The 21,835-nt window shown below is 54.0% G+C and overlaps 1 protein-coding gene across 2 annotated transcripts in view; it reads right to left on the bottom strand.

Moving 5' to 3' along the window:
• The window catches only part of TMEM121 (transmembrane protein 121), a 37,226-nt gene extending 27,028 nt beyond the window's left edge, over positions 1-10,198 (bottom strand). The window contains exon 1 of one of the 2 annotated variants that reach the window (XM_069789912.1): positions 10,101-10,198. The gene's annotated coding sequence lies outside the window, so the exon portion shown is untranslated. The remainder of the gene's footprint in view (positions 1-10,100) is intronic. The other variant, XM_069789913.1, reaches the window with a different exon arrangement.
• Positions 10,199-21,835: the final 11,637 nt, after the last annotated feature.

The raw sequence follows: 21,835 nt of genomic DNA, 5'->3' as shown, positions 1-21,835 counted from the left end.
CTACCTGAGCTCTATGATTATTTGACTTCAGGTTTATAAATTCCCCCCAATTTCACATTCAGGGTGTCAGTTCTCCCCTCTCCTTCAGCATTTTCCTCTACTCTTTTTTCCTTCTTCCCTGGATGGTTTTATTTTGCCTTTGCCAAGGAAATCGAGCACAGCACAACTTTGCAAAGTTCTTTTGCAACTATAAATTTCCTCAACTCCTTCTGCTAGACTTGGGTGCGAAGAGGGAGTTCAAAGCAATGCTCCTCTCTTCCCGTGAATTTAAGGCAAGATCCACGTGGGACAGCGAGGCTTCACTGCCAAAGCCTGGTTACACAGGAGGACAGAATTAATTAAGAGGTGATTAAGCCCCACCATAACCTCCACCCTGAGCCAGGGAGGCACAAGCACTGCCCGAAGTCTAAGGGCACATGATGTTATGTGAGGTGAAAAATTGCACTGGCTATTAGGTGGGACGAGTTGTGTAGCTGCCGAAAACATGGGAAGATCGGAAAAGCTATGAATCAGAGGAGACTGAAAACCAGCGGTCATGCTCGCCAAAATTTAAGATACCTCAAGGGAATTCAAACAAGAGCAACCCAGAAGCTGGATATTTTGCAAAGGGATTAAAAGAAAGCTTTAAACTAGGAGCCAGTGGCTCCACAGGTAAATTAATTCTGTGGAAGCTGCCCAGGAAAAGGCCGTGTAGCAGCAGTGAAAGTTTCGTTAGCACCACTGGTGTGCGGTACCAGCAGACTGGGAAGCCAAAGTGCAGCAGGCAGCCTGCACGGGACAAGGGGAGGTGTTGATCGGCAGAACCACTATGCAGCAGGTTCTCCTGGAAATGCAGAAAACCAGGGAAGCTGTTGGCAGTCAGGATCTTGCTCGCAGAGGTAAACTGTAGCAGGAGCTTAAAATCCAGCTCTGGAAGAGAATTGCAAGGTTACAGTCCGCAGCAGGGAGCAGTTGCTTGGATGCAGAACTTGCCCAGCCTTAGCACGAGGAAATCACTTACGTGCTGCCAGTAGATCTACAGGAATTTCTTGTGTTTTTTAAATGCAGGCATACAAGTCCACAGGGGTCAACCCAGGCTGTCCTAACTTTAATAACGCAAGAACTCAGGATCTTTAATAATAAAGTTTCTATCAGACTACACTTTAACCTCACAATATAAATGACATACAAGGGCAGGGGGTGGCTATAGAAAACCTAACCTAAACCGCCTGGCTCTGCTGCTGTTGCAGAAATGAATCCGCAGGGAACAGAAAAGCCATCCCAGGGCAGCGGCAGCCGCCAGCCTGAGCTATCTGCTAATTGCTAAGGACAACCAGGGACCTGCCATTTGTTTGCTGTCTTGCTCGGTCTGGTGTGTGGGAAGGGCAAGGGCACGCTCGCACACTGTGTGGTTTGCAAACAGCATGGGTGGGAAAAGTTCAGCTGAAATGCTTGAGTTAGGAAAAAGCAGCCACATACAAGGATTAATAATAGCAGCTTTCTTAACTGGAGTTACTAGCAAGACCCCAGACATGTGCTTGCCTAAGCAGGTAACGCTATAAACTATGTAATAGGGCTAGTCTGAAAGCAACTACCCAGAGCTTCCAACAAGCTGGGTAGTGCAGCAGCTTTCTACTACTCACCTGAGCAAGGCCAAAGTGCCTTCAGGTGCACACAGCCCCTCTGCCCAGCTATTTCACTAGACAAGATTTAAATGCCAGGAATGCAGCGTGGCCGGCAAACGCATGTGTCCCCATCTACTTGTGCAGCAGCTGTTGCAGCGGTAGGAAATGGAGAGACTTCTTTTATTTTGTGGGCCACAGTGTTTCTCTGACCCTCCCAGCCCTGAGACCGTGGGACGTTTGGAGAGAGCATGTTTCCAAGGTGCTCATCTGTTTGCTCTCTCCAGCCTCCCAACCTGAGGAAGAACCACTTGGCCCCAGGGGAACCAAAGACTTGTCCCCTCCATGGGTGCAGGGACCTGGATCTGCTTCCAGATGCTTCCTCTGAGAGAAGGGAAAGGTGTGATGGGCTCATGGGAAGGGATGAAGATTTCCTTGTGTATCTTGAGCATCAAACTAACGTTCAAAGCAGGCTCTCTGTGGATGCTCTGCACAGCTGGGCTCTCACACAGGTTTAGCTGCAGAGCTGTCACAGTCCGAGCCTCTGCTTTGCAGCCAGATTTTTATATTCTGTGCTGATTTCCCAAGGGTCTTCATTTGGGCTCATCATCCCCACAGGGATCAATAGGACTGCAGCTGCCATCCTAGCATCTGCAGCCAGCTTTGTTAAGCAGCAGTGTGGTCTGCTGGATAAAGCAGGGGCTGGGAGCCAGGAGCCTCCACCGAGGGCTCGGTCGAGCTGATCAGCGTCTTTGGAGACATCCAAGGCACATCCCAGCCAGGCATTAACACCGGTGACCTCGTGTCTGGCTGATGCTCAGGGAAAGTACCAAGAAGCCCCGTGGGTCCCGCAGGCAGAGGAGGCCAGGCGGTGGTCCGCTCCCTCCACATCCCACCCCAACCCTTCCCTTAGCAGACGGCTCTGATTTGTGAAGCTGAACGCTGAAAGGCTGCAGCATCCATGGCCGGGATCAAGTGAGAGGAACATAATTAAACTAGCCAGTGTAGTCCTACATCATGGCGGTGGGGAGGCGGTTGGAGACATCTCCTCTGCCTCGGCTCCACGCTTTGGGTAACGCTGGGGGAGAAGCCCTTCTGCGGAGAAGTCCGGTGCGTGCGGCTGGCTGCAGAGCCAAGCTCTGCTCGCTAGCAGAGCCTTTCCAATCTCCCTGAGTGCTGCTGGCCCTTGCCAACCTCTTCTTTCTAAAAACCCCGTGGAATTACAGGTCCAAGAGCAGGCTGTAACAGACATACCAGAGACCAGTAGCCATCTAAGACGATGTGGAAAATATACTCGTAACCGTGGGCTAAAATCTTGTATAGGATCAGCTGCATTCCCTTTCGTGGGAATCCTGTGATCTGCAACTTATGCACACTTTGTGTTTCGACACTGCCTCCCAAATATCTGTATTAATGCCAGGTATAACCTACCTTCCTTCACTCTTTGCTCTGTGGTCACTGTGTTCGGATGTGCAATGCAGGCATTGCCCAGCACAGGGATTCAAGCCTGATGAGCAGCAGTGAAAGCTCCGCTGATAGAACCGTATAATGATGCCATCCCAGCCGCTCTGAGCTGGAGGAGCTAGACCTGCATGGAAACATGCTCGTCCCCCTGGTCACTGCACAGAGCCGCGTGCTCAACAGTATCGCCTTCGGCTGCTGCCGGAGCCGGGCCTGACCCATCAGCACATTTCCCTGCTGCGTGCTCCTTCGGCTGAAATAAAGCTCCAGGGGAAAAATTAAGGCTGCAGTTTGTCAGGTGTCTTTGTATGCAGTGATGGATTCTGCATCTAGTTGTTAACCTCTTGCAAAAGCTCAGTGTTATCTTGTATGGGAGTAATATTAGGTTAAACAGCTGTTGATAACTTATCTCCCATTATCAGCGACTTCATTCAAAGCCAATATTTACTCACATCCAAGAAGTGTGCTGTATTCCCAACGGCATTCTTTATGGAGTCAAATGAGAGCAGCTTTTCATAGATCTTAGGTACATAGGAGGCCCATTTTACCCAAGCGCCTCCTACGTGGCACAAGAAAACTCCCAGGATGGACAAAGCCTGGACGTGGCACATCACCTGGGGAGGAAACCTGACCTGGGGGAGGAAACCTAACTTTGGAGCATCTCCTGCGGACACAAAAGTGCTGACCCAAATTCCCCACCTGCTGCCTCCTGCACCAACCGCTCGCGCTGCTGCTCCTTCCCATCCTTCCTCCCTTGCAAGGCAGGTCAGCTGCGGGCTAGCAGGTCCCAACAGGTCTCAACCGCCGTGTGGCCCTTTCCATCCCCTTTTTCGTCCTCTAATGACAGCCCCTCAACCGAGGGCTCTGCCACTCTGCTCCATCATTCAGACCTAGTATAGGTAGGTTCCTCTTCGCTGAAAAAATAAGTCTTTGTGCTCTCGCTGTGGACACTGTCAAGAGCATGTCAGAGGTTTGCTTCATGGTATTCTACCAGGGAGTCCACCCTCTTCATTACTTTTGCTGATGCTGGAACAGTATTGCAAAGCCTTCAGCAGAGACTGAGACCCCGCTGTGCTGGACGTGGTAGAAGCAGAGATCAGAAGAAGAATTTGCAACCCAAAAAAATGAGATCCCTGCAGTCTAACTTCTCCCACCACTGTTTACTGGGCTTGATCTTGCAAGTCAGGCCTGGGATGGGTTTCTGGGTTCAGATCCCAGGCGTTTCCCATCCACGCAGGTGCTGGAAGCCCCCTGCCACGCTATCCCGCACACACAGACGGCCCCCCTCGGAGCGGTCAGCGGTGGCACAGGCTGTCCACCCATGTGCTCCTGCTTTCCCTGCTTGAAGTTAGCAGGCGTGAAGGCAGAGTTTCCCAGCGAGCTACCCAGTCCAGGCTCCGCTCATGGCCTCTCCTCTCCTCCACACCACCGCTGGTCCACGCTGCAATGAGAAATTATACCTCGGTGATCGCTGGGCTGTTTTATTACGCCATTGCTGTTGGTGGAGTCAGCTGAACTGAACCCATGATCTGTAAGTAAGCAGCAGCCCTAGGAATGGCCAAGGGCTGGCGAGAGACCATAGTTAATGCTTAGTCTAAGCTGCAAGTGGCAGGTACATTGTAAGTGTGTCCCCTGACTCAGTAACCAACTGTGGTGAGTTTATAGCCTTTGATATTGTTACATTAATCATAAGGAATCTCCCAGTTCCTTGGAAATACAGCGACAAGCTCTCCAGGGCTGGTTTCAGTAGTTTTATTCCTAGGTAATAGCCCTCTCCCTCATTTATAGCTATGTCTAGACGCAAAGTGAGGAAGGTGCTATAAACACTTGATGTAAAAACCTTGTCTACCTCCTAATTCCTGCATTTCACATCCCAACTGTGCACTGAGTGCACGGGTATAAAGTCTGTGCTCACACACCTTCTCATCCACCAGCCCTGCATGGCAGCAGCTTGCTGTCCCTGGCACCAGAACACGGCAGGTCCCCAGTGGCAGCCCAGAGGGTCCCCAGGGGCAGCCCAGAGGGTCCCCAGGGGCAGAAGGCTGTTTGCTTGTGTCCTACAATCTGCCTCGAGAAAATGGCCAAGTGGGAAGGAAAGAGGCAAGGTGTGCTGCAAATCTTCTCGGGAAGATGCAGTAGGAGCAGCTCTGCTCCCGATGGCATTTCTCAGCACTGCCAGTTCAGGCACCCTCTGACCACATAGGACAGTGTGAAAAGGAAGAAATCAAACTCACCCATGAACAAGAGGAAAGAGTGGAGCTATTTAATCCTTTTTTGGGAGATGCTAATTCATTATTGATCAAAACCAACAAATTTAGCATAATGGGAAGAAAACCTAAAATGTTCCAAGGCTTCTATGGATGTCAAAAAAGCATTTACTAAGTTTAAATATTGCGTTTATTGCACCCATAGCTCCAGTGACACCACTCCAGTTACACCTTGTACAGAGGGAGCCTCTCTCCCTATTTTAAGTCTCCCCAGGGCACTTGAAATAACAAAGGCCTCTGAGGCAGACAGAGTGGTCAGAGAGGATACATGCTGAAGCCTGGGGACAACCCAACGTCACCGAGACTGGGCACATCACAGGGAAGGAGAATTAAATCACGACCCTACGGGAGATGATGGTGATGCTGCCTGGGACCAAGCATGCGAGGGAAGGGGCTTGGGAAGGAGTTGATTAGCACCGTCACACCTCGGCCATGCCAGACCAGCTCAGGACCACACGTCCTCATGTAAGTGTCACACAAGTGTGGCATCTAAAACTTTGGCCGAGGGTCTTCCAGAATAGCTGGGCTGAGCCAGCTCACGACACCGGTGACAAATCCAGCAAGCAGAGCAAGGAGAGAGGCAGTCAGGGACTGATGGCGAGCGAGCTGGTGACCTGCCTGTGGTGAGTCTGCTGCCAGCAAAGGTGGCGACTTCATCTCCTGATGCTGGCTGTTGTCAATTATTTTCCACCTCTTGTGTGTATTCATGCACCGCGCAGCACTTTGGAGCCTTCAAGATGAAAGGTACTTTCACCAGCACTTCAGTGGCTTGTTTCCTATTATAGGTCTGGTTTTGACACTCCCCCACCCTCTTATCTAACTTTCTCTACAAAGCTCTTCTCACTTTTTCATCTTTCTTCTGTGGTCCCTAGCCACGGGGGGGAAAAAAAAAAAAAACAACCAAAACAACAAAAACCCATATTTATTTCCTTTTTGGAAAGCTTGAGATTAATCAGACACAGTGGTCTGGGGATAGGAGACTTTCACAAAGGTGATTCTCTAACAAAGAAGTCTGCCTACTTTTCTGTAAACTCCTCTCTTCAAAATGGCTTGGTGCTTAAGGAAAAAAGGCCTTTGTTTTTTTGCTTTTAACGAGCCTAGTGGATGTTTTAATTAAGTTGGATAGGAATTTTCAGAGTTACTTGATGTGAAAATGTGAGCCTGTAAGAGCCGCCTTTGATGCTTGAGCTATGTTTTAAACACTTGATGAGTCCTGCAGAGCTGTTAATCCTTTTAGCATAGCTAATAGCTATTGCTAGAGTGCTCATGAAATCCTGTTTTGTTTGCGTCTCTGCTGAGCTGGAGGCTTCCTCTGAAATGGCAGCAGTCCACCCTGGAGCTGTTAGCAGCCCCCAGCCCCAGCAGCCCCCCGCACCACTGGGGGTGGGGGGAAGAGGACACTTGGGGGCCCCAGGGCAGGTGGCTGTTAGATGGGAGCCACGGGGGTCTCCCAGCACATCTAAACGGGGTGATGCTGGACCGCTCCGAGCACCCGCTCGCCGGACCACGTCCTGGTGGCATCCCGGAGTTGTGCTGGGGCAAGGTCGGAGGCGTGTGTGAGCCCCCCTGTCCCCCTCCCCGATGGGTCACCCGCATGCGGTGGCCTGGGAGAAGCTCGGGAATGGTCCCTGTCCCTGCGCTCAATAGTGGGGCACACCGCAGTCTGTCTGGGCTTGGGAAGGAGCCCAACTCTGCCGTGTGCAGAGTTGCTACCTTAAAATACGAGCTTTCCTTCTCAAATATTGTGAGTTCGCCTCTCTCCAGATCTGGAGAGCCTCCCCTCACCTTGTAAAAAGGCTTTCGTCTGCTCTGTAGCTCTGGATTTGCTTGAGGGACAGGTAGGGAGCAACTGACTTTGGGGAAATGCAAATGCCTTCCACAAAGGATGCTGCAGGGAGAGATGAAAGCCAACTCCATTTGCATTAGTTCTGTAACTCTGGATGTTTTCCCTTTCCCGTTAAGACTGGAGTTACACACACACACACACATATTTTTGCCACAGAGCTATTCCATTGCCAGCTGCTCTTCCCTGAAGTTTTGAAGAAATCCCCGTTTACACACTAAGCTACTCGTCAGAGCACCAGCAGCAACCTGCGAAGGCAGAAGGAGCGCCCAGGTAGCTGTGATTCAGCAGAGCCCTGCCGTGGCTCTTGGGGCCAGCTCAAGCTTGCTCCCGTCCCCCCATGCACAAAGAGGGGACACCCCGAGCCTGCGGCAGGACCTGTACCCCCCTCCTGCCACCACCCCCAGGCAGCGTTACGATCTGAGCAGCTACAAGAAAACCAGCAAGACGATGAGCTCCACCACAATGCAGGGGCTGTGCTTGTAGGTGGCCCATAGCAAAACATCAGCAGCAATCTATCACTTTGTTAAAGCAGAAAAACAGGCATAGGAAAACACTCTCTCTCTGGATCTATGTGCTAAATAACTGAATAAGCAGGGCTGTCTCCCAGGTCAGTACGTGTACACGGCGCTCCTGGGGGACATCCCGCTGCTGCCACCGCCTTTTCATGGCAAGGCAGCAGAGGAGCTGGGGCCCAGATCCTCCGCTGGGTTTCCTTTGAAAAGCTCCTCGGAGTGCCTGCAGTGCGCAGCAGGGCACCTGGAGCCGGACGGGGACACGGGGACGCAGCATTGGGGACTTGGCTCCAGACTACAGCTCCAACCGCGATGCTGTGCCAAGCCACGCTTGCTTCCTCAGCTCACCGCTCTGAAACCCTCCTCCAGAATTTGCACGGTGTTTTGTATTTATTTCCCTTATTATTTTTTAAAGGGAGCAGGGGATACCTCTCTGGCAGCAGCCCTGGCTCTGCCAGGTCCAGGGGAGTTTAAGAACACTTACGCTCAGGCAGGCTTCGAAGCCACGCAGGTAAACGGGATGGGACTGGAGATCCTAGTATTGCTAGTGTCTTAACCAGAGGCGCTTTTCTGTAGAACTGGCTTAAACAGGCAGCCAAACATCTGTTTTCATTCTGACAGCAAAAGCTTTGCATTGGGAAACAGAGAAAAACCCATTTTATATTCTGCCCGGTCTACTGTTGGTTGCAGCAAAACCTGCAGAGAGCCCTAAAATTGCAGGATCTGTGCTTATTTCATCTTACATCGGCAACGCTCAGGAGAAGGGGATTTCTGGAGGAGGATTGTGCATGCAGTGATCAGACTCTTGCACTCACATCCATTCTCGCAGATGAACCCAGGGCACCCTCTTCCCCCAGGGGAGAAGTCAAGTGTGCGGCCGTGGGGTGGACATCCCGCAGCCTGAATGCAGCCTGGCACAGCGTCAGTGGGGGCAGATCGAGGAGCTACCCAGGAGCTACCCATGGGGCTCAGCAAGATTGGCAGAGGTGGAGGGGATGGTACCGGGACTGGGCATTATGGTGGGCCCAGGTGAAGGCAGCTCACAGCTAAAGAGGCATTCAGATTCCTGGCATAACCCACCATGGGACACCTAAACCCTTGTGCCAGCTGCTCTGCTGCCTGACGAGAAGTATGACAGTGGCACGTCCAGAGTAAGGACTCCGGATCCGACCGACCTCCGGCTCAGAAGCATCGGATCAGGCTCCCCGGGTGATGCACCGGGCTGAGCACAACTTCTGCACAGGCTCCGGTGGAGCCGCCGATCGATACCCCATGCCCATGGGAAGTCACAGCTCAGCTGCACAGCCTATCTGCCCGACGGATGGTGACGGTCTGCCACGGTGCAGGAAAAAAAGAGGAAAAGGCTGCAAACGGGGACCTTCCAGGCGCAAGAAACGCCCCCCCCGAGTAAAATCCACACCCGACAGCGCTAGCGAGGCAGGACCCCCAGCGGTACCCTCGTCCTCCCGTGCACATCAGACCCGCGGGTGGGCAGCGCCTCTGCTAGCTGGGTAGGAGAGGGAAAGGTCCCACTCAAAACACGTTCAGCATCCCCAGGGGAGAGCCGAGCCCCTCCCTCCCCGTGCCCCGAGGCGTGCGGTGACCACCGTGCTGTGCCACCTCTCCCACGCTCGCTTTCTGAGCTCGACAGGAAAGGATTCCAGCGTGGAGACCGGGAGCATCCCTGCCCGCAAGGCGAGCCTCCCGGCACACAGCCCCGCTGCGAGGAGGGCTGGAGGGAGTTTACGTTCCCTGGGGAGGACGGAGACCAAGCACAGCTCTCGCATCCTCCGACTGAGGCCTAGCCGGAGACCATCCCTGAGACCGGGATGGCCACCCACCGAGGAGAGGCGCCCAGCACCCCGAGCAGCAGGACGCTCTGGACATGCCCCTCGGGGACACCCCCGCTCCCACGGGTCCCACCCCGGGGCTCCGGGGCTGAAGGCAGGTTGCCCGCAGCCAACTTTGGTCCAAAAGCAACAGAGGCTTCTCCGGCATCAGGCCAAGCAGCCAGCTCTGCTCTCCCCTCGCCACCTGGCCGCCCACCCTCCTGCTGGGGGGCGCGTTGGCCGCAGCCCCCCCCCCACCTCCACTGCGTCCGGACGGTGCTCGGCGCTGCCCGAGCGGGACCCCGGCCCGTGCCGCCCCCCCCAGCCGGGAGGGGGGGTCCGGGGGGCACAACGGGGAGCGGAGGGGAAGGCGAGCGGCTGGGGGGGGGGGGGGGGTGGAGGGGCAGCCCCATCCCTGCAGCATCCGATACCGGAGCGGCGGGGGAGGGGGTGGAAGGAGATGGTGGCCGGTGGGACCGCAACCGGGGGAAACTTGTGCCGCGTCCGGGAGAAGGGATGCTCGGAACCGCGTCGCGGGGGCGGCGGGGGAAACCCCCCCCCCGGTTCTGCCGGCGGTGCCTTACCTGCGGGAGCCGCTCCGGAGCCCTGCAGTCCGCGCCGTAAATCCGTGTGCCGGCTGCGGCGCCGGGCGGGCGGGTGGGTGGACAGACACCCCCCCACCACCACCCCAAAAACCACCACCACCACCCCCCCCCCCCACCCGCCCCGGGGCCGCGGAGCCCCGGCCGCCCGCCGCTCAGCCCCGCGGCGCCCGCTTCCCCCGCCTCCCCTCCCGGCCGCCCGCCGCCCCGTCTCGCCGCATCGCCGCCGCCTGCCGTCGGGGGCTGCGGGCCGCCCCGCCGCCGTTCAGCCGCCCCGCCGCCGGCCCCGCGGCCCCGCGCCGCGCTCCGCCGTCCGCGGGAGGCGCGCTGGGGGCGGGCGGCGGGGGGCGGCGCGCCGGTGCGGCGGGGAAACGGAGGGGGGGGGGGCCGTCCCCACCGCCCCCTCCGCTCCGTGCCACCCCCCCCCCCGCGACCACCCCCCCCCGAGCCCCGTTCCCCCTGTCCGCAGCCCCGTCCCCCGGGCCTCCCCCCCCCCGCTCCCCGTTCCCGGGAGCTGGGGTTTTCTCCCCCGCCATCCTGCGGCCGGGGATCCCCATTCCCGTTGCCGGCATCCGAGAGCAAGCCGGGATCCCGTGGCTGGGGGCTGGGGCTGCTCCCAGACCTCGGGATACCTGACCCCATCGCTGGGAGCTAAGAGTGAGATCGGGGTGCGGAACCCCTGTCTCCATCCCCCCGCCTCCATCCCCATCCCTGGGGGCTGCGCTCAGTCCGAGAGCCCCGGACTCCTCAGCCCCAACCCCTGGAGCTGACAGCAGTGCCAGGGCCCTGGACTCCCTGTCACCATCCTGGGGAGCTGTGAGCAGTCCCAAAGCCCCTAGGACGCTGTTCTTAAGCCTCAGGGGTGGCTCGGCTGCTCTGCTGGAAAATGGGGAGGGGGCTGCCTAGTCTTTTCCCCCACCCTGCAGCCTCTCCCCCCATAGCAGAGGTTCCACACCATCCCATGGGGAGCGCAGGCCAGGCACGTTGCCCTGTCTCAGTATCAATTTTCCAGTCCCACTCCTGCCCCTGCTGCGCCTTCCAACCTCTCCCAGCCCTGCCCAGCCACAGATGCGACGCTTCAGCAGGGTCATTGCTGTGGCAGCGCTGATCCCAACGGCACCGAAGGCACCCCTGCAATAGGTGGGCTTTGCATGTGGGTGACAGGGATGGGAACCGATGCCACTAGAAACCTCTTAACTCCGCAGAGCTTGGCTTTTGACAGCAGCAGCTGAAGCCTGGTGAGTCCTGTTTGAGACACCCAGCCTCAGTTTGAGTGTTTCCTGGGGTGCAGAACCAGTGATCCAGGAGAACTGGCTCCTTGGTTTGCTGTCTTTGTCACCGAGGACATGCAGCACTGAAAGGTGAAGCGCAGAGGGACTCCAGCCTGCAGCCCTGCTCGCACCCCTCCTACCTGCAGGCTCACGGTGTTTGCAAAGAAGGACCAGTTGCACCTTCAGAGGAAATCACCATCCCTTCGTGGCATGAATGGGGGACCCTTGTGAGATGCAGAATTGGCTGGCCCAGAGTCTCCCACTGCCTCTTAAGCCGCAGTTACTCCTGACATGGCTGACTGGCTCAGCTCCCCGCTGTGGCTACTGTTCCTCTGCACTGGGATGCTAACTACGGGAAAATTATCGAACCCAGAGCCAACGGTTTCTAGAGGCAAAGGCTGGAGGCTGCTCTGCACCAGGTCACCACGCCAGGCTGGGCATGCATCCCCAGATGAATGAACCCTCTGCAGTTACGGAGGGGACTATGTGGGAAGGGGGCCCTCTCAGGCAGCTGAATGGAAGCAGATTAAGGCAGCAAGTGTGTTTATATGAATATGAGCTTAATCCACTAACCAGATCAATCAAAGCTGCAAGTGATGCTTTTCCCCTGGAGTGCCTTGCTATTCCTGCGCCTGTTCCCACATCGCTGCAGGAAAAGCAGCTTTGCCTGGCACATACAGCAGCTGCCCTCCTACATCTGGACCCGCTTTATCTGTGCAGGCCAGGCACAACCCTGATTTCCAACCATATTAATGAGCAATACTGTAGATTGCTATGAGGGACCTGTGGCCATGCCAGGTATGGCAGGAAGGCCTCACTTCTGAGTTGAAGCACCAATATAGCTGGGATGTGAAGTCCTACCAAGCAAGGCAATTTAGAGATCTCTCTGTGCAGTCCTGGTCACTTATCACACTTATGCTGAATTATGCTTCACTTACACAACCTCTAAGATGCTACTCCAGTGAGGCAAAGCCAGCTCTTATGCTAATTTGACTCTTTGTTAGTCTAATAACTCTTACTTGCATTTACTGTGCAGCTTAATATTGTCAACACTCCTTAATTTTGGTGTGAGAGGGCTTTTACAGTGAATAATAACAGTAGAGGTTAATTTGCAGAAACGCAGCTATCCAACAGGCCCGTATCTGTGGAATTTATAGCTGGAGAGATTTGTACGTCATCACACCCAACCTCATGCACATCGCAGGCTGCTTACCCAGTTACTTCTACACCAGGTCTTGGATTTGACTTGGCCATATCTACCCGTTTCTTCTTCATGGAGCACATCTGTGTTTCCAGATCACTTGTGAGCCCTGCTGAACCTCCCGAGACCGTGTCTCTCTGTGCCCCGTGCCCACAGGTCCACGCTGCCTTACCTCCCAGGTATGCTGGGTGGCAGGAGACGTTCCAGAGCAGGCAGCATACAGGACAAGAGCTCAGAATGTTTAACTGTGAATCAAAGCGCTGGGTCATTTGAACCAGTTCAGAACAAGGTTTAAGGATTTTAAGGGTCCCTGTTTGGAAATATGCATTGGTTGGTTGTCTATGTCATAAATCTCCCCACTTATCCTGCTGGAGCTGGATGAATAATTGAAGAGAGGTTTGTGGCTAATTGATTTGCTGATCAGTGGAAAGAAATCATGAATAATTTATCTGACAAATATTATTCAACCATCCGTAAACCTGGTCAGTTACTGAAAATAATTAGTTGCAAACACTCAATTTTTCAGCTGATGCCTTTGTCCGTTTGCAAACACACCTCACACTTCTCACCCTCCAGTGTAGTTCCCTGTGGATTTCCCCCGGGCTCGGTGCAGAGGCTGCTCTTGAAAACAGCCTGAGCACTTCACCATGGCTCTTCTGCTTCATCTAGTACTTCGCGTGCCGCTGGCAGCAGCTCTTTTCTGCTTCATCCTCACATTGCAAAGCTTCCCCTTCCTGCCCGTGTCCTTGCAAGTACGGGCCCTCTGGGTTGCACCGAACTTTCAAAGTTGGATTCAGTAAACATCCTCCATGCGGGATCACCATCTGCTTCTGGCTCTTCTCAAGTGGCGACTTTGCTGTGTTGGTTTAGTCCCATAAAGGTACCTGTGCATCCAAACTTCAGGGCAGAGATGCCGCCCCTTGTCTGCACAGCTGGGCCAGCAAAGGGTCGGAGCAGAGGGCTGGGGTGAGCACAGCGGAGGAAGACTATCCCACATTGGCTTCTAGACATGCCAGGGCAGAACTAGGCTCCAACTCTGTTTTTAAGTTTAAACCTTTAAGAAGGACATATAAGCCTGTCCTTTTTCCTGCATCTGTATGAGTCCTGGTCCTCCCTTTGCAGGCATCCCTTGCAGCACCTAGCCCAGTAAGCAGGCAAGACCTGCACAGCCACCTCTTCTGGATTCCAAAAAAAAGAGGAAAAAAGAGACTTTGGGGTTTCTCTAGGCTTGCTATTTATTTTCCAGTTCTTGCATGCTAAGATTTCTGAGAAAACAAACAATCTCTGGAGGCTGGTTGATGTGATTTGCCTTCTAGCAGAAATCTTCTCAGATTCTCCTGTGGTTCCCAGATCCGGTGGGGGCAGCTCCCCTCCCTCCTCCTCTTCTATCCCCAAGCAACACACAGGCACCCTCCCCACTGAATTAACATCTTTCCCCTGCGGCATCCTCTCCCAGTGACTTCCTGGGCTCACGAGCAGTCACAAATTTGTTCTTTCTGTGGCTGGGGATACTGAGCAGCAGGGTCCAGGAGCTGCCTGGCATGTGTGCGCTCCTGTGCCAGGCTGCTCTCATTTGGGAATGAGAATATTCTCTTCCAGTTGAACCTGTGGCAATTTAGAAACCCCTATGAAAGTCCCGCTATGTTTAAGTTTGATGGAAATAGGACACTGGTCTGAGCACTTGAGCTTGCTGTCCCCGTTTGGGTGCGGTGAGCTCCTTCCCTGTGGGAACCCCACGGGTTTGTGCTGGCATCCGCAAGCCTTGAGCGCTTTGGGGGAGTGATTTTGTGGAGAGCTCAGAAGACACCCAGCCTTGAGCAGGGCCGATGAACGGCCCTAAATGTGAGCTGGCGCTGCTGCTGTAGCCTCAGAGGTCTGCGGCTGCAGTCTGCGCCCGCCTGCTCTGCAGGAAGTTCACAGCCTGGGACCAGGGGGCTAATTTCATTATGCAATGCTTGTAGCCAGAGTCAGGAGTTTAATTATGTCTTTCCTTTTTTTTTTTTTTTGCTGGCTCTCAGCAAAGCCACGTCTGCTCTGCTCTGCGCGATGCTCAGCCATGCCTGCGAGGAAGTGGGTTTGTTACACAGCAGGGAGGTGGGGGACAGAGGCTGCAGATTTGGTTTGCAGCTCAAGTCCCTGCTTTGGGTGCTTACCTCTGGCCGCTGGTCACTGATGCCAGGCTGGGAATTTGCACGTAGACCTTGTGGCCCAGAGAGAGGGGATGTGCACAGTCCTCTGGGTCTGGGACCCCAGTTCCCCTGGTGCCTCGGAGCATCCCCCCGCACTGGGCTGCAGCAGCTCTGTCGCTGCGTGGAGCCCACGAGGGTCAGGATGCAGCCCAGGGTGGCAGCTCTTCCAGGCCACTCACGGCTGGTGTCGAGGGACCAGCCAACACCCCTTCTCCCTTCCCTCTCTCTCGGGGCTATCCTCCTCCAGGACTCTGCACGCTGCCAGGGACGGCTAACCCTGGCTGCTGGGGAGCCAGGGCTGCCAGGGCTGCTCCACCACCTGAATTTACAGTGTTTTAATGTATTCCTCCCTTCCCCTTGCAGCAGATGCTCCGTGTAAATCAGTGCCACAGATGAGCCATGCTGCTCCACACCAGCTGGGACTTTTGGCCCTGGAAAACTTTGTTGTGGCCTCCAATAAATACCACGAGGCGTTAACCCAGGCTGAGCTGCCTCCCAGCCCACCCCACCAGCACCCAGAGAGGCTCCTGCAGCCTGTGCCAGGGCCGGGTGAGCCAGGGTGGTCCTGAGAGGGACGGAGAGGAGATGTCTCACGTGCCTGCATCCCTTCTCCAGGGAGAAAGGGGTGTGAGAGAGATGTGCTGGCTGCCCACCCTACCTTGATGCCTTTATCTTCGCAACCAGCTTTGGAGAGCGCCTGCCTGGAAGTAGCAGCGGTGATGCATGAGTATTTTTCACCTTCAGGTTTGCTGTTGAGCTTGTTTAGGTGGAGGATGGGCTTAATGGTCCAGGCTTAGCAGAAAGAAAGGGGAAAGTTTGCTCAAGACAACCTAATTGATCTTAATGAGACAGGAAGGGCTTTGTGCTGCAAACACCAGTGTTTGTTTTGTGGGTTTAATGCGATCTCTGGCTGGGTTTGATTACTCTGGGGAAGTCCTCTGGCCTAATAAACAGAGCCATAGGGAATTAGCACTGATAATTTCAGATGCTGCTCTCGGCCTGAAACAGCACAGCCTTCCAGGACGGAAACAGAACCTGGGGGGTAGAGGGGAAGGTAATTGGGAATGGATTCAATTAGCTCCCAATTACCAGACAGTTTGGGCTGCTCTGGCGGGTGGGCAGCGCCCAGGGCTGGGTGCCCAGGGAGAGGGCACAGCGGGTGGTGTCCTCGAGCGGGGTGACACCGGGCACACTTGGGCACCCAACGGGGGCTGGTGCTCCCAAAGAGCCAGGAATTGTCTGTGGAAAGTTTTGTGGGTTTTTTTTCCCCAGTTGATAATGATGAAAGTGGTTGTTTTCAGAGGGAAATTTCTTTTTCAAACCCTGGGCATTTGGACTGTGACTTTCCTAGGAAACAGCGTAACTCCTGCTTTCCTCTAAGCTGAAAAATTGGGCTACTATGTGGTTTTGTGCTTGTTTTTTATTGGTATCTCCTTAAATGGAAGGGGAAAAAATGACTTTGAATCTTACAGCTGCTGCTGAAAAAGTGGTTCTCCAGAGAGCAATGTTTCCTCCGAGTGGTTTCTTCATGCCTGTTAGCGGCTGCCTGTCCCCGTGGGCTCCCTGGTGTGCAGCCACGTCCAAACTTGCCCCGAGCGAGGACTGGGGCGAGGAGGTGGCCGAGCTCACGCCAGTGACGCTCCTTGCTCCTGCAGCCACGGCCTCAGCCATGGCTGAGAAATGCCCCCGAGATGCCAAGACCTGGCACGCTTTGGGAAAATGAGCACGGTGCCTCCTGCTGCTGTTGGTGCCAGGGGAAGGCAGGCGCGGCCCTCGGAGGGACGTCAACCATTTGAGTCGAGTGATGCCTTCTTATGGCGAGGGGAGGAGCTGGTGAAAACACAGCAGTTTCTTAGCGCTTCCCTTCTAGACAAGCAAAACGTGGAGACGAATCACCGCAAGCTCTCCTTGCTTCCATCAGTAGGAGGGAAAAAAACCCACTCATTTGTCTTTTTCTTTCCCCTTTCTCCTTTTTTACCCCTTTGCAAACAAAACTCACCCAAAAGAGTCTCCCTTCCTGAAATCCCTTCCCCCTCCTCCAAATCCATCCCTGTGGATGACTGGTACCAGGCTCTGCACGGCTGTAGAGACAGGACAAAGCCACCTCCTCATCGTCCCCAGCCCGTCCTCGCTGCTCAGCCACCCGTCAGACACGCCGGCACCCCAGGGACAGGCAGAGCCGCGGTGGCAGGGGCTGAGGAGCGCCGAGGGGCTGCGTCACGGGGCAGCCATGCCTCTGCATCCCAGGGAACGTCATGGGAAGAGCGGAGAGGGAGATAAAGATTATTTATAGCTGCAAGAGCAATTATATGGAGCTGGTGTAGAGGAGCTGGCAGGCTGCCGGCTGTGCAGGAATGGTCACCCCTGGGAGGCGGTGGGACGGGGGGACGGGGAGGCAAGGCTGTTCCTGCCAGAGCCGGGACATGCCTGAGCTGGCTGTGCTTCACAGGAAAATCAGGAACAGTTACTGTCCGCCTCTGCCTTTTCCACATCAGCATAGCTCTGGGTTACAGTCCCCGGCTCCCCATCACCCAACTTCCTTCAGAGCCTGAAAAATCCTCTTTGCTGTTTTCTTGCCCCCTTGGACCAGGGATTTGTTCTCCTCAACGCTTTTGCTTCCCAGATCAATTTGCTGCATTTCACATTGATTGCTGTCTATTTTCCCACTCTGGCTGTTGGTGGACTTTGCTTTTTATTGCTAATTACTCTTCTTGCTCCTCTGCTGGCGGAAATACTTCCCAGTTCATTTTTAACTGATGTTAAGGATGTTAAACTATATTTACTAGAGATAAATATTTTTAAATCAGTGGCTCTAGACAGGCTTCTGGTGGCTGTTTTGGCTTGCAGCTCTCGCCAGAGGCTGGTGATACCCTCAAATACTCTCTCATACCCAAATCCGTCAGGGCTGAGACAAGGCCACGGTCTCACTGTGCAATTTATGGTTGGAGACCAAATGACTGTATCGGGAATGCACAGCTGGAGACTGTGCGGGTGAGACAACAGCTCCTCCAGAAGCCCAGGCAGCTGCAAAGTTGGGTTATATTTAATTTCAAATGCCTGGAAGGTTCCTGTTTGATTTCTGGGAGGATTTCAGACTGGAAGGTAATAGGGGTACAGCTGAGGTACGTCTAAGGCTCTTTGCAAACAGTGTATGGGCACTTGCTGGGCTTTTCAGGAGAAGCTGGGGTGGTGCCGATTTCTTTGCACAGTGAGGAGGAGAGGTCCCAGGCAGGAGGAAGGCCAGGGGAAAGGGGGGTTGCAGAGCCTGTAATGACTCCAGCACCGTGCACACCACAGGCAGGGCAGCGGGCAGGCAGGCTTCGGGCAGCAGCACGGCCCCAGGAGGACAAACCGCCCAGAAATCGCTTTGGAGGCAACTGATGACCTTTCAGTGTGTTTTAGAAAGAGACAAATAATGCAGGCCCAGAGCTGCAGAGGAGCAATTTGGATAACAAGAACCTCTGTCTGATGAGATAGATCTGCTAGCTGAGATTTATTAATCCGAAAACCCGGCTGAAGCTGTCAAGTCAATCAAGGACCAGAGCTGCTGGCCTTGCACCTCACCCAGCAAGTCCGCCAGCTTGGCGAGGCGAAGGCATGGGAAGGCTCTGCACGTCATCCCTCCTTTCTCTTGGGTTCTTTTTTAGTCATTGGAAAACTTAAAAAAAATAGAGGTTTGGAAATCTTGCCAAAGTCTCCGTTAAAAGGCTGCAAGCACAAGCTTCAGAAATTCGGCAAGGCTAGTTTTATGGTAGTCGGTTTGACCTTCATTCTGCCCCCATTTACATTACGATGCAGTGTTTAGTTAAATGATCACTTACTCCTTTCTCCTGGGGCTTTTCTCTCAATCCAGTGCACATGGAGCAAAATTAAAGTTGCGCAAGAACCACAAATCTGGCCTTTCCCAACATTTGAGTACTTAACTTGCTGCCTGAGCAATGTTTTTTTAACAGAGCTTTTTGTCTGTAGTATCTTAAATAATTTGGTATGAGTTCCATTCCCACGGAATTCATCGGATAATTAGCTCTTGGATATAAGTGAGCAGCATATAGCATCATTACCTTGCTTCCTCTAATGCGAGGCTTTGCATGTCACCGTGGTACGGTTTTTCTATTAAAGCAGACTGGTTGGTAAATGCCCCAAGAGGCTCTCTCGATTCACATGCTGCAGACCAGGCTTCTATATTAAAAACCCATTTAAAGTTCCCCGGCAAAATGTGTGAATTAGAAAAGTTAAATTGTATTAATTCTTTCTTGAATGTCCCAAGGATAAGCAAGCCCAGGATGCTGCTCTCTGTTCCCATACGCTGCTCCGTGCTAATGCGCACTAATTTTCCTGGGGACCTGGAGATAACGCTGTCGAGTGGTGTCCTTACAAATAGGTTACTGGAGCTTTGTGCAGGGAAAATGGGTTTATTTTCTCTGGAGAGGATGGTGAATTTGCATCTCAATGAATACTTTTTCCTTGAAGGAATTTTCCATTGTAGGAGAAGTAAATTCTTCTCCTGGGTAAACTGCTCCAACCGTGTCACCTGTGGGATGTGCATCCCCAACCCTCACAGCCTCACCGCCGAAGGTGCTGGCAGGGAAACCCTGGCTCGGCCAAAGGGTGCTATTAAAAGGCAAGGAGTGAAGACAAGCCATCCACGCTCTGTGGACTGGGTTCGTTGCACAAGTAGATGGGCTGGAGACAACCGGTACAATGGGCAAAGCTGCCAGTGTCTACCTGAGGCTGAAAATCCCACAGCAGCTGGAGCTGAGGAGGGGCCGTGGGGAGGGGAGGTCATGAATTGTAGCTGCATGGGAAGACACAGCTCTGGAAAGGAGCAGATAATCACAGTGGTGATGAACTGCATGAATCATTTAGAGGGATGTAATCTTGCGCCATATGTTATGTGTCAGTACGTGGAGAACGTGTCACATCCATTAGGATAATAATTGCACAGTTCATCTTTTTTGGCAAAAAAAAAAAAAAAATCTCGACTCAGCAGCACTTGCAGGACAGAGATATGCTGCCGGTAGCACTGCGTTCCTGCGGCGGAGAGACTGGAAACCAAGGGCAGGTGCTCGGGGAAACATCAGGCTGTGTTGAAGGAGGGGAGAGGGAACCAGCTGGGTGGGAAGGGAGCTGGGGGTAGCAAATACTGCTTCAGTAGGCCAAGAGGTCTAAATAAAACATGAGCTTTTCTGTGGGCATCTGCAAGGAGGTCAGGATGGATGCCAGGCTCTGGGCGTAGGAAAGCCAAAGGCTTTTGCACGCTCACATCTTCCTCATTTCCAGCCAGAAATGCTCCGGCCTCTGAATTTTGTTAAGCCTTTGCTGTGAGATTAAAAGCCCCCCTGCTGCTAGAGATGCCCTCCTTGCTAGGGCTCTGCAGCCATGATTGGTGCCTGTCGTGGTTTAACCCCAGCCAGCAACTAAGCACCATGCAGCCGCTCACTCACTCCCCCGCACCCAGTGGGATGGGGGAGAAAATTGGGAAAAGAAGTAAAACTTGTGGGTTGAGATAAGAACGGTTTAATAGAACAGAAAAGAAGAAACTAATAATGATAATGATAACACTAATAAAATGACAACAGTAGTAATAAAAGGATTGGAATGTACAAATGATGCACAGGGCAATTGCTCACCACCCGCTGATCAACACCCAGTTAGTCCCCGAGCGGTGACCCCCCTGCCCCCACTCCCCCCAGTTTCTATACTAGACATGACGTCCCATGGTATGGAATATCCCTCTGGCCAGTTTGGGTCAGCTGCCCTGCCTGTGTCCTGTGCCACCTTCTTGTGCCCCTCCAGCCTTCTCGCTGGCTGGGCATGAGAAGCTGAAAAATCCTTGACTTTAGTCTAAACACTACTTAGCAACAACAGAAAACATCAGTGTTATCAACATTCTTCACATACTGAACTCAAAACATAGCACTGTACCAGCTACTAGGAAAGCAATTAACTCTATCCCAGCTGAAACCAGGACAGTGCCCCTGCCCTTCTGCAGCTCCCTGGAGGGCTGTGCCGGAGAGCCTTACGGAGCAGGACGGGTGGCACGGGGACATCCCCGAAGGACCCCACGCACCGCAGGGTGGTGTGGGGGCCGGCAGCCGTGTGGGCAGCAGGTAACCCCAGCGGGCAGCATGTGCAGAAGGGATGGCCGCACGTGCAGCCGAACCGTCCTCCCAAGGTGCGCCAAGTGCCGTGGCTCAGGGCAGGAATTAGTTTTCATTAACAGTTTTCCAGGCTTTTAGGCAGCCAAGCAGCCATGCCTGAAAGACTCTGGGGTGAGCTGTCATCATCGCACAAAGGTAGCTAAGCTCCCAAATCCTATTAGTGGAGAGGGAAGAGATGCTGCGAATGGCCTGAGGCAAGACAGCATCCAGCTGTGACAGCCTGGGAAGGGCAGCATCACCTTCCTGCACGCCTCCCCTTACCCCACACCTCACCTTACCCCACACCGGCAAGGCTGATCGTTTTTTTCTCCCCTAGGCCAGCGAACCAGGTGCAGCCTACATCCTTCCAAAACTACCCAGTGGTACCCACCGTCCCTGCTGGGGACTTCCCATACCGTCCACCTCCTGCCACCATCCCCCTGGGCTCCTCTGCCTGCTCCCTGCTCCATGAGTGCCTTTATACATCAAGGAGCTAAAATCCAGCCCGCTGGCTCCCTGTTGCGCAAAGCCATGGCTTTGGCTCTCCTGCTGACTTACACTGGCTTGAGGGGTGAAGGTTACTGTGCAAATTAACTGTATTTAGCCTTCCAGGTCTTTGTAAGACACTTGATTCAAGCATTACATGACATTTCGATTTAAAAAAATACTGCTGCCTAACATCAATAAAGCATAAGTAAAGAGGCAGAAAAATTGGCCAGGCTAGAAATTGCCATCAGCAGGGAGTCATCACCCATGGCTGCCACCGCCGACCCGGGGAGGCCTCCGTGCTCCACGCCACGGGCAGGGAGAGATGCCCTGCGGCAGGCAGTGCCCAGGAGCAGTCCTGCAGGCACCCATGGGCCCTCGCACACACACACGGATGCTCGAGGGGACGGGGCCACATCTTTGCCCCAAG

This window comes from Haliaeetus albicilla, chromosome 8 (genome assembly GCF_947461875.1).
Source record: "Haliaeetus albicilla chromosome 8, bHalAlb1.1, whole genome shotgun sequence".
Classification (NCBI taxonomy): domain Eukaryota; kingdom Metazoa; phylum Chordata; class Aves; order Accipitriformes; family Accipitridae; genus Haliaeetus; species Haliaeetus albicilla.
This window is presented reverse-complemented; position numbering and strand designations above follow the sequence as displayed.